This window comes from Pelmatolapia mariae, linkage group LG22 (assembly GCF_036321145.2).
Source record: "Pelmatolapia mariae isolate MD_Pm_ZW linkage group LG22, Pm_UMD_F_2, whole genome shotgun sequence".
In the NCBI taxonomy this organism is placed as follows: Eukaryota; Metazoa; Chordata; class Actinopteri; order Cichliformes; family Cichlidae; genus Pelmatolapia; species Pelmatolapia mariae.
The window spans coordinates 18,881,912-18,895,664 of NC_086245.2; positions in this window are offsets into that span (position 1 = coordinate 18,881,912).

A 13,753-nucleotide genomic window follows, 5' to 3' on the forward strand; every position below is an offset into this window, starting at 1 on the left:
TCTTATCATTATTATTACCAAAATAAAGAATAAATGGTCTCTGCCATTTATAGTGTACTTTTTTACATGTTTTTTCATAAGACTCTTCTTGTTGTTGGTAATGTTTGCATCAAGTTATTTACTAAATAAATGTGGTGAATGCTGGTCCGAGGGGCCCCCTGTAAACTTTTGCCTAGATGCCCAAAAGGGCTCTAGACTTATCACTGGTTAGCTGCTGAGCTGCAACAGTTAACTTAATCAAATAATCAGTCCAAAGGGAAACTTCAGCATAATTAAATAACTGTTTCATAAGACAAATAAGCTAATCCTCTCACAATATAAATATTAACTGGTGTACTAAAACAAATTATTATTATTATTATTATTATTACATTAGACTGTAGAGAAAAGTGATTACTGTCTAATTTTGTAATATCTTGGATGGAGCCAAAAATTTAATTGAAAAAAATGATCCGGGTAAGCCTCAGCAGAAAGCCCACTGGGATGGTTTTCTTTATTAGATAATATGCTGTAGGATTAACTCACTTGGCAAATTAACATTTATAGTCATAAGAAAAATTAAGAATTTAGAAAGCAATAAAACACAAAGTTGATCACCACTAAAACAAAGCACTTTACATTTCATGTTGCATTTTGAAAAATAGCTTGGGGCATCTTTGAATGTGAGCCAAACGTGGCGTTTACAGTTTCTCATGCAAGTCCTTTCTCTGAAAAACATTTTTTACTGACTTCAGAGATTTTTGTCAGCCTTTACTTCCTGATTGGAGTCTTTTGTCCAGCCTGTGCCAGTCATCCCCAAGATTCAAAGCAGCGTCTCTAAATTACACATCATATCTGAAAAGCTTTCAGACGGCTTCTGTCACTGATGTGAGCAAAGATGAGGCCGTTCTGCTTCTGCTTTTCATACAACTCGGTAATTATAGCTATAACATCTCTTACACAACCTCATACCTTCTGAAGAAAGGTGCTCGGAGCCATGTATACCTCTGTTTCACAGTCATCGCCTTCTCAGTCATTATCATACCTCTTTACTGTACATGCTGTTTACCTTTTAGTGATGATTGACTCATTGGCGCTAACATGCGAGGAATGCTGTTTTCCACACATATTGGTAGCTGCAGAGTAGCGTGGCTCTGACGCTTCACTGACCATAAACATACAAAAGCTTGACTGTAGCAATCTCCAAGAGAAGGTGTGTGTGTGTGTGTGCGTGTGTGTGTGTGTGTGTGTGTGTGGACCTCCCTGAAAATAAGACCCCTGAGTCAGACGTCAATAGACGAGGAAGCTTGTGTGTGATTCATCAGTGAAGGCGAGGATACTAAATCATCTTGGATGATTGTTGGAAATGTATTTCACAAGATCTGTAGGTGGTGTGTTGCAAACCTCGTGTACGCGTGTACATTTAACACAAAGGCCTGACCCAGACTGTAGTGACTCAGGCCTTAAGAAGCCCTCTAGATGTTTAACCGTGACACATAATCTGTCAGAGGAAGAAGCAGAAAAAAGCAACCCTAAACCGATCAGCAGTGCTTCTGTTTGTGAGGTCATTTCCCGAAAATAGACTGAACTGTGGAGGCTGAGGCCACACGTGTTAACAATAGAGGCCATACATACTCACGGAGCTGTCAGAACGTGCAATCAAGGGAAAAGCAGCACGTTTGCACTCATGCTGACACACAATCAAACACGCACACACAAAAAGGAGTTGTGTGTGCATTTTGAGCGATTAGCTCTGTATTTTCCTGACAAGAACCTTCAGGAAGAATCAATGATGCTGGAGCTGACATGCGCATGACAGCAGCCAGTCACACACGCATGCACACATGCTCATCCTGAGGAACAATCCCCCTCTTGAGCTTTGCCTCATAATCCTCCCATGACACTACGCAGCAAGGCCAGATATACCAGCTGCACTGTGTCGGGGTGGAGGTCTGCACTTCTGACCCTGCGAAGGAGTGGACATGTATCCATCTCCATTTCTCTGGAGCATTTCCTGTTCCAGGAAAAAGCAGGACATGTGGTTGATAGTAAACAAGAATGGGCGTGCTGGCAGCACACACCAGCGAAGTACAGAGTGTGTCAGCAGTGTCTCTGGGTGTTTTTGAGGCAGTTAGTCGTAGGTGTATGGAAAAATCACCCACATGTCAGTGTTGATGAGAAGCACAGACATTTGGGAGAATTTCACTGTACTGTTTGTTCTTCTCTGCAGCTGCACAGGGAGCAGTGGACGTATCTTTGTTTGGTGGCTACGTATCTTACAGAGCTTGAAGATTATGATTCTCTCTATCATCTACTGGTTCAGGTCACTTTCAGGCTCAGATTCCTACTCGTGTAAAACAGATCTGGGGGGGATCTATATCTCCATTTGCACTAAAACACTGGCTCACGGTCAGCTGGTGTTGGAGCAACAAGGGTGAAAAAGGAAGACATTTACTGACATTTATTGACATTTAAGTTTTTAACTGTGGAAACTGTGGAAAGAGGATGTGAAAACGATTGACTTTAAATGAACAGTAACTATTGTCTATGTTCCCATTACTGGACTGCATTACTGGATTGACTTCCAGAGATTTTTAAAATTAGAATAATTTCTCCACAAATGGAGGTAAATATAAGTTTTACAATCAGCTCAAAAAATTCTCCTGAGGGGAATGAGAGGTTTCCCAATAAAATTTGTTCACTGTCCTAAATTTCTTGGTAATATATCTGATAGCTACCAAGAAATGTCTCCAAATTTGGAGAACCACAGATACCTGGAAAAACAAATCATATCAAATCAAATAGCTGTTCAGACTCACAGTCAGGAAAAATGGAGCGACCCCCCGCTGGCACGACAGAAGGATGTAAAGTTCAGCCTGTCTGTCACCCTCACATGTCTGTCACCTCTGATTCATATTGATTGTGAAAACGCCGACTTCCATATTGATTATTGCTGACTGACATCAAGAGATTCTGAATCATTCAGTTATACTAAAAACTAAACTGCTGAAAATCTAGAAGCTCTTTTAATGTCAGCAGAGTAACTTCTGCTTAATACAATTCAGCAGTGACTGCATATGTCTTTATGTCCTGGAATAAGCAAGTCTAGCAGAATTTCAGTGGCCATAATCACTTTTCTATAGAACAAAGTGCAAGAAAATGTGTGGCTCATGCATAATCATGAAACTGTTTACATGCTAACAAAAAAGATTATTGAGTCAAACATTTCCTGCTTAAATATGGGACAGATCTGGACCTGCAGTCACTTTAAATGCATTCAGGGCCAACAGTTACATATTATGGAACAAAGTTGTAGCCTCAAGGTGTTTCTGTATAATCAAATAAAAATCTCCTTCATTTTTCCTGCCACATGAAAAGGTGGAGGTGACTGCATGTTGCATGCAGGGGCTTGTCGTTTTATTTCCTTTTTATTCGTCCTGATGCATGAGAAGTGTTTTCATGGAGCTTTTCAGATATCATGGATTAATTGGTTACATTGTATTGCAAGCACTACATCTTATGTAATAAAAACTGATTTTTTTTCCTACCAAAGTAAGGAAAAAAACAGGGGATAGTGAAGGAGGAGCTGGATAGATCTGTGTCCGCTGTGAGTAGAGAGGAAACGCACCCTCGAATACACACCCCTTTCCCTTGTTGATGATGTCATCTTTGGTCTTTAAAAAGAAAAAGGGAGGCCTCAGGTGGACCTTTATACACCCTTCTCCTCCAAACCCTCCCCCAGCCATATTCCATCTATGCATCTCCACAGGGACTGACCCTCGTTCAATACCTGTCACCCATCCCTGTGTTCATCCATCTGAAGGCAATCATCTCTACTAATGGAGAATACATCCCAGGGCTGCTCTTTGGACCTCTTTGAGAATTCCAGCTTTTAAACAATATTCCCTTTGAATTACTTCAGTCTGTAGCTTCACTCACCGGCCCAAAATAAATTTTTACTTTGACACTTAAATTCACACTATCACAAACCAAACTGAAAGCACACAAAGAAGTGTTTAGGGGTACTTAAGCCTACCTGCAGCGGCAGCTGTCACTGAAAAGCACTTTAAAACTCACCCCACCCCATTTAATGCTGTCTGTTATTTACCCAAGAGCCTCTACAGCACCAGTGTCAAACATAAGGCCTGTAAAGAAGGTCGTCTTTATTACTTAGTCAGATAAACATGAGTGATTTTAATATTTATATTAAAGGAAAGGGCACTCATATAAAAGTTTGTGGGGGGGGGGGGGGGGGGGGGGGGGGTTGTTGTTGTTTTGCTTATTTGGCTTATTTGTCTTCCAGCTGGTACTGTTTAATGTCTGCCTAGGAAAGAAAATTTCCATTAGTACGAAGAGTTTGGTTAAGTTGGTGGAAGCCAACACTTTAACACTTACCTTTTGAATAAGATTATCTTACCTGTGTTTGCTCTTAATGGTGAGGAAGGGATTGAATAGCTACATTAGTTTATTGTAGATTGTACAATAAACTAACTACTAAACTAAGATTGTAGATTGTTGTCGTTAGGCCAAGTGGGCAATATTTAATGGATGTTATTATGGTTGTCTGGAATATTGATTTGATATTAATATAGTTTATTAGGCAAGCAACATGTGTGCAGTTTAGTTTAGTATATAACCCCAGATAGTGGTATGTCTTCAGGGCCAGATAGCAGCAGTTTATAAAGGGCTGCCAGTTAACACCAGAGGCTGTTGCTGGAAACAAGTCCCACCACTGGGCTACATTTTTTATTTTGTGTTATGTTTCTGAAATTTTAATGTTGGTGAATAAACACATGGCTGGTCAGCGCTTCATCACCTCACCTCTGCCTCAAGCCTCCTGTTTGAACCCAGCTGCTACAGGCTATCCTAACAGGCCCAGGGCCAGAATGGGCCCACCAAAGACTCTAATGCACCACACTGGAAAATAGAAAACAAATATTTTTTACTTTAGAAATTTCTATTTTAGTGGATCCACAGTGAGAAAAAAAAAAAAAAAAAAAAAAGGGCGGGGAAAAAAGAGAAAATAGGACATTTTCTGTGAATTAACCAAAACTTTGCTACCAGCCTTGGTTCTATGTGTTCACACTTCCTCTACTTTTATTATTAACCTTTAAATGTTATGTGACGGCTGTGTGCAGGCAGGAAAAGGACCCAAAGTGCAGACTCCGGAAACGGCAGGCAGGCAGGCAGGCAGGCAGGCAGGCAGGCAGGCAGGCAGGCAGGCAGGCAGGCAGGCAGGCAGGCAGGCAGGCAGGCAGGCAGGCAGGCAGGCAGGCAGGCAGGCAGGCAGGCAGGCAGGCAGGCAGGCAGGCAGGCAGGCAGGCAGGCAGGCAGGCAGGCAGGCAGGCAGGCAGGCCACACAGCTAGATAAGGGTAGATCACGACATCGACACAGAGAAACACACGGCTTAAATACACAGAGGGAGCAATCAGGGAATGGGTAACAGGAGGGAAACACAGCTGGGGCAACTCAGGCCTAACGAGACAAAGGAAGCACAACCAGACATATTAACATGAGACACGGACTTTCAAAGTAAAACAGGAAACATAACACAGACTCACAGGCAGGCACTGTAACAAATGGAACAGAGACGTAGACTGACACAGCAATACAGCAACTATGGAACAGAACAGAAGCCAGAAAGCACAATTCTGACAAAGAAACCAAAAGACTAGAAATGATAAATAAAGGCAAAAATCAAAGTACAATAATAATGAACACTCAGAACTCTGGGTCGACAACCCAGGCACCCCAACATTAAAACTTTTGTTCCTGATAAAGTCTATAGTTAGAGCTATATCAGGTGACCCTGACAGCTGCGGGACTTCCTCTGATTCATTGCGATGCATCGAGCATCTCGTCCCCACTCACCTCTTGTCACTCCCCACATGTTTATATACCACTGTAGCAATCATTAACTCTTCCTCTTCTTCCCTTAGTCAGTGTTTTGTTCTGTCCTTTTCTATGCTCTTTTTTTTTTTTTGTCTTGTCTTTCTTCTTTTCTCTCTCCCCTCACCCCAACTGGTTGCGGCACATGGCTAACCATCCCTGAGCCGGGTTTTGCCGGAGGTTTCTTCCAGTTAAAAGGGAGTTTTTCCTTCCCACCGTCTCAAAGTGCCTGCTCATACAAGGTCACTTGATTCTTGGGGTTTTCTCTAAAATACTATAGGGTACAAAACAAAGTCCTTTGGAATGACCGTTGCTGTGATTTGTTGCTTTATTAATGACAGTCTTGGAAACAAAGTAACAGTCTATGAGAATAAACCCTGCAAGGAGCAGGAAAAAAGAAACACAAGTTTGTGAGTAGTGATGTTTCTTGATTACTAAATGTAGCCCTACAAATTGTCAAAAAGTCAGAAAATACCTTTTACAAGGACTAAAATTTTGGTGAAAAGCTTTTGCATTGCAAGACTCCTCACAGAATGACACGTATGCAGCACAAATATTTGTTCCATCAAGATCGGGTAGGTTGGTCCAAAGGAAGAGTTTTATTGTGTTTGGAGCAGAGAAGAGTTCAGGGGGCCAACAATGCGGGCAGCAGCATCAGCAGTGCTCCTCAGCTCTCTTATGTTTGTTATCTGTTCATCTGATCTTGTTCCCGTAAGTGTAACACAAGCCTTTCACAGGTCTCAACAGGGATTTGAGACTGAGGAAAGAGTTCATGGTTCAGGATAATTTGGTGTCTTTGTCAGTATTATTTTAGGCCATTATTAGACATTCTCTGGTAATTTTATCTCTGTACATGTCTCCCACTCCTTTCTCAGAGTTTAGCAAGTTTTTCATATTTCGTATTAAAGCACAACAGGACGGCATGGAGCTTCACTTCCAGTGAGCATGTTGGCATGTAAAATAATCACACAAACATCAACATATGCCAGGCAGGCAGCAGTACAGTACGAGCTTGTCATTAGTTGTCAGTGTCACAGAAGCAAGATTGTCTCCGTCAGAGGCTACAACAAGCTGGCAAAGACTCGAGGTTACATTCCTGGAACATTCAGCTTCATGTTCTGTGTTAGGCGACTGCACATGGGGCATAAACACGGAGATGTGGGTGCAAACAGGCCAAACAGTGGAGAACTGGGATAAGGAGGGAGTCTCACAAATGTCAAGAGAGAGGGGGAACAAGTTCAGTCATCAGCTTGAAACTCAAATGATGTAAATGGAAAATGACATCAGCTTTGTATTCAAATGTTTGCCATCAAGGATTATAATATTGACCTGAAGTACAGTAAAAAAATAAAAAAAAAAGGTTGAGCTGCAGATTAAGATTTTCATTGTGAGGTACAAGATTAGAAATGAATATATCAGAGGAACACCTCTGGTTGTGCGGTTTCAAGACAAAGTCAGAGAGATGAGGCTGAGATGGTTTGGGCGTGTGCAGAGGGATGGTGGATATATTTGGACAAAGGGTGCTGAAGGAGGAGAAGAGGAAGACCACAAAGGAGGGTCATGGAACCTAGGGAAGGAGGACATGCAGAGAGTTGGTGTGACAGAAAAGGATGCTAGGGATCGGGTGAGATAAAAGCTGGAAGAAGAAGAAGTTGTTGTCTGTGTCACTAAGGATATCGCATACTGGAGATCAGTGATGGGAATAACAGCGTTACAAGTAACGGCGTTACTAACGGCGTTACTTTTTTCAGTAACGAGTAATCCAACTAATTACTATTCCTATCGTTACAACACCGTTACCGTTTCTAACAAGAACATGCGGTGCGGTCGCGTTACTATTTTTCAACAAACAGATGGTTGAAGCTGTCTTCAGCTTACCGCATCTTATATCAGTTGCACGGAAGTAGCTGACTACGTAAGTAATCTGGACGCTACAGCTTTAAGCAGCTGCGCGCGCTCCCGCGGAAGGCAATCACTTTTTGGCACAACACCTGGAGCTCAGGGGGACAAAACAATTGCATGAGTGCTGCTGTTTGACTGAGGAATATAGTAGTCGTGGTAAGCCAATCACATGACCACTTTAAGATGACAAAGCAACAAGGTGATAGGCCACGTAAAACCAGAGTCATGATAAGCACTCTCTGCTTACGACCAAAAAATTAAAAACAAAAAACAAAAACTGTCCTTTCCTGTTGGTGGAAAAATGCACCATGTCGACCAATCAAAAAATGATATGGCGACATGACATTTGGTTGTTTAGGAAGAGGGGGAAGTTTTAGGAGTGACGGAGAGAGAGAGAGAGAGCAGAAAAAGAGAGAGAGCGAGTTTTGAGATGTGAGAGATTTGTGACGTTTAGCATGTTTGGAGTGTGTAGTTAATGTGTTGTCTTGTGTGGTTAGTGTGTAGTGTTGTGGATAGTTTTGTGTTGTGTGTCAGAACAATGAGGCGACTGCTGTCTCCAGGTAGAAACAGGAGTGATACACCTGCTGCTGTCAGACCTGCAGGTATCAGGCTGTGATGTTCTCCTTTATAGTGGACAGAATCTTTTTTTTTTTCTTTTTTTTTTTCGAGTGGCACAAATAATTTGTGTGGCATCTTATTTAAAGCAGAACACCTGATTGTTATGTAAATAGTTTGAAATGGTTATAAAAAAGGGGGTAAAAGGTAAATGGCTGCAAATAACTTTGTTGTTTGCAAAACCTGTGCATATGATTTTAAAATTGACAATTTATATTTGCATTTAAAGTTATGAAATATGATTCATTAAACATGTTTGTGGTTGTTACAGTAAAATATATAACTTTCTACTCGGATTTTATGTTTTTTGTCTGATTTTAGATCAACTGTGTTAATACAGTATGTCAACATGAAAACATAACTGTAAATTCAGACACGTGAGGTTCTGGTGAAAAGGATGATACCAAACAAGGCAAAGTAAATCGTTTTTAAAGGTGAAATGTAGAGGGGAAAAATGGCCAATTATACCCTGGACCCCAGAGGGTTAAACATTTTTTTTAAAGTAACGCAATAGTTACAATAGTTACTCATACTGTACTGCTGCCTGTCTGGCATATGTTGATGTTTGTGTGGTTATTTTACATGCCAACATGCTCACTTCCTGGAATAGTTACAAGATTCTAAAAGTAATTAATCTTGTTACTCAGTTACTAACTCAGTTACTTTTTTGAAGAAGTAACTAGTAACTATAATTAATTACTTTTTCAAAGTAACTTGCCCAACACTGCTGGAGATTTTCTGAAATTAAGAGGAATTTCAGCAGTGAAAGTGGCCAATGGATGGCTGTCAAACAGAAGAAAGCTGATGTGAGATGGATGGCAGAGAGAAATAGAGTAAACTCCTGAGCCAGAGTAACGAGTGAAGACCAGACACTTCTAGAAGGACTGTGCTGAAACCAGCAGAGTTGTATTAGCAGATTATTACCTTTGTGATACTGAGGTGAAAGCAAATTATACTTTCAGAACCTCAGAATGGGAATCAACTGATAATGATCTCTGCAGGTTCACAGAGCTGCAAGAGTTTATGCTACATCAAATGATTCTGACTTCTCACCTTTGCACAGCTGAAACCTCATTGTCTGCTAAACCACCACGTTAATCCTGTAAAGAGACCATAGCCACTGCTCCCCAGGGGCCATCCCTATCTGATGACTCCACCTGTTATCCATCAGTAGGTTTTGAGTTGCTGACAGCACTGAGTTAAAGCGAGTGTGGTGAGGAGCCTCAGAACAGACAGTCCACAGATATAATCAGACACACGCTAAAGGGCAGGCACACTGGTGAAGGTCTTATCTTAGCAGGATTTTTATGTCGGTAGCCCCCCACCCCTCCTCTATCCCTCTTGTCTCTTCTCTGATTTAGTCCTCCACCTCGGCATGCCCCTACATGGCTCCTTAAGGAATCCCAGAATCTCTTAAATGCACTATCACTCAGTGAAGAAGGAAAGTAAAAGAAGAGAGTGTTCTCACAGGAAGATGGTCAGAAGTAGTTCAGGTTTCTGGGTTTGTCCAATGAGGCGAGAGCAATAAAAATAAAAGCTGTGCTCGCATGTGTCTTTCCATAGTTGCTCAGAGCTGTGTAAAAACCAGGTAAATATATTCATAGTGGTGAGAAAACAAGTCTATGGGGTCATGATGTGATTACATTATGTTAATGTGTTTTCTTTCTAAGTCAGGCATTTCCCTTTTTTTATTTATTTTCCTTCATCTTTCTAAAACTTTAATTGAAATGATTTAAAATGATTTTAGGAAAACAAACCACTAAAGAATAAGCCAGACACAAATGTTAAATCTATGACGGCTGAACTAACAGTGATAAATCACGGCGTTTGGGTATAGTTGCTGTATTTAATGTTGACATGAACGATGCTGCTCCACAGCATCACAATATGCCATGCACACACACAGCAGCTGGGTGCTGAGTGACTGAGAATAACTAAGATCCCTTTGGGACTCCCAACTTGTGCTGACTGACCCTGAACAGAATCAAAAGAGCTCAGTTACGCCATGACATCATCAGGAAAAGCTTCAGATAGTGATTCATTATTATCAAAATACTCCAGCAGCATTTTTCCATTGTTCTCCAAGTCTGGGCACAGCCCTTTCTTTCGATTCCTTTGTTTCAACAGTGCTGTTTCGTCAATACGAGCATTCTGTAACTAAAGCAAATGTTCATGCCTTTCTTTGTGAGCTGGAGTTGTTGTTTTTTTCCTTTTGCAATATGTTTTGGGAATAGGAAACATGGCCATCACTGAGTCCATATCAGGCCAGCTCAGTTCAGCAGCACAAACCAACCGGTCATGCCGTGGAGACTGAGCACGCTGCTGCCACAGAGGCTTCACACAACGCTGGCTTTCAAAATGTTGTTAGCATTTCAAGCACTTGATCTTGAACTTTTTGTATCTGTCTTCGTTTGCTTCATGTCACTGTCGTTCAAAACATCTCCCGCTCCACAACACTTTCATATTCCCAGGCACAGTGAGCATGGAGCATGGTGAATAACTGTGTGTTACAGTAGCCTCTTGCTCAGTTGTGAAGGCACAGATAAGAAAGAGTCCCTCTTTTCAGGGATTCTTCTATTACTGTTATGCTTTTGATGTGAAAACAGAATAAATTGGACCTATTGTGATTTTTTTTTCTTTCTTTATTTTACTGCCTTGTGTATGCAGCATCATGCAAATGTTTTAGCCACTCCTATGCTTATGTAAGACTTTATTACTGTTACATAAGCATGCATTTGCTTTTACTGCATTGGCAGTGTGTTTTGACAAGCTCTCCCCTGGTGAAAATGCAGTGCCCAGACCATGATAGAGCCTCCACCATGTTTCACACATGGCTGTAAACTTATTATTGTCATTTTGTTCTGTTAGATTTATGAAAAAAAAATTACATTTGGATTGATCACTCCATGAATCCAGTTCTTGTATAATTTGACATACCAAACTGAAAGGATGCATCTCTCAGGTCTTGTGTCCGATCTTTGTTGGATTTTTATTTTTTTCAGGTCATGACTTTCAGATACTGTTTATCCGCTGTAAATAGTTTTCTTCTTTTCTCCTCTACTTGTCCAGTTTCCTCTTCTGTTTTTATTTTTTCAGGTTAAGACCATTAAGTTTTGGGATAATGGCTTCTTGAGAATAACTTCACTGATGGAAAAATAAAATGTTATGCTTGTCAAACTTTGTTTTCTGGAGCATTTTTTGTACATTCAACTAAAGTAAAGGGAACAAATTATGTGTTGTTTTTTCCCAACAGGCTGCGAGTAACAAAGTGCCTAAAGATCCACTTTAAAATTGTATCTTTGGGCACTTTGCTAATTTGTGTGTTATGTGTGGATTCAACACTGATTCATCTCTTGAGTGAATGATTCATAGGTCAATGTTAAAGGGCTTGATTTTGAGTCAAAGACAGGGCTTATCTGAGGGACACAGGACTGCCTGTGAGCACATGAACCCCACATAACTAGTTTTTAAACCTGACTGCAAGAGACAGCCAATCAGAAGAGAGGAGAATGGGTGATCTGATCTAAAGGGAAACACTGTGCTGAGAAAATCACAATAAGCTGCACAGGGATTTAGTGTTACTGATGAGATTTTCTCCAGTATAAACTACTTCCCCCTTAAGCAACTTATCAGGGAAACCAAAAATCAAAAGAAAATGTATAAAATATATAGATAATTGTATTTTTCTTATGATTTATTCACTAACGGTAGGTATCAACATGCAACATGCATGCTACAATTTAATACTATTATATAATGCTCAATATATTGAAAGCAGATTGTCTTCACTATATCCTGACATGGGTGTAAGAGAAGAAGAAGAAAAGGCAAAAAGCAGGAAATACGTATTCGTTTATTCATTCACTGTGCTGTGGTGTCACTATGCATGTACATATTATTATGATTATTGGTTTTTAATAAAGCTTCAGTTTATTTAATGAGCTCACTTTCCATTGTTTAGCCACTGTATGGCCATAAAAGCAGTGAAAATAGTATATGAAACATAATTTCTTACACAATTGCATAAACATTTTAGAATATCTGTCATGGGTAAAGAGAAAGCTCAAGGTATAGTAGACGCAAATGATGATTTTAGTGGGTAAATCAATCATCATTGAATATTAACAACAGTGTTAAAAACTGACTTCAGAGTATCAGCCTTGTCCTTACTGAGCAGAACTACAGTGAGGGAGCTCCTCATATCCTTCATATCTGCCCCTGAATCTGTGTGGAAAGACTGAACTCGCCTCCCAACATTTCTCAGCTCTTACATCGTCTCACCTGCCTGGGCCTCCTGTTTGCCAGGCTGCAGTGTTTTGATCCTGATAGATCTAATGAGCAGAAATCAGGCATAATTACTACAAAGCAATCAGCTGAAAATGAGAATAATTCTTTTATTTTAGTAACCTGAATCAGTTATGTTATGTTATTCCCTGGCTGTACGGTGTCAAAACAGCAATTTGGCATAATTTTCTGTCTCCTCCAATCCATTCATTGGGATGTAATTTGGCCCCATTTTGGTCCCATCCTGCATCCTGTGCTCTGAGCTTGTCACTGTCTAGACACACCGAATTATCCCCCGGCTGTGTGTTTTCATTATGACAACATGATATTTAACTATGGCTCAGTTTAATGCTCCATTTATCATCATTATTTTTAAGGATGGTCTAATGCTAAACCAGTATGGCTAATGAGGTTTCATAGAGTGGTCAGGCTCACAGGACTAGTTTTTAACCACTGTGTCGCCAAATGAAACTAATTAAAAAATACCATAATTTTTAAAAAACATTAACTCTTAGGATATGTTGAAGTGTTTTCTTTAAAATGGTCTGCTATTATTCATTTCCTTCCTCAGATTTATCAGTCGGCTCCCTGTATGCTTCGTGAGACCGTGGCAAATAAAAAATAAAGACACAACATTATATTATCCTGTCTCCAGGAAGGGTGTCCCCATATCCTCTCTTAGAGGGATACGGTGTCCTGCACTGGAATGTGGACCAAAAGGATCGCACATCCTGGAATGTTGGGAATGTTAGTAACGAAATAAGTATTGGTGCCAGGAAGAAGTTTGTAGGGTTCTTAGTAAGACCTTCCTAGGATTTTTTTTTCTTTTTTTTCCTAGAAGACTCTTTGAATGTGACGTCCAAAAATGGCATGTAGGGTAAATGTTAAATGGCGCCTCGCCTTTGTGGTGCCCCAGGTGTTCCTGCCAGATTGTGAAATTTACAGGGAACATTTTGAAAGGTTGTTTTTTGGAATTAACCGAGTATGCAGAAAGGAAAAAAGAGAAGTTGAGAAAGAAAAATGACAGAATGAGGAATTAGTTAACAAAACCAGGAAAGAGGAATTTACATTTTGTGTTGACAA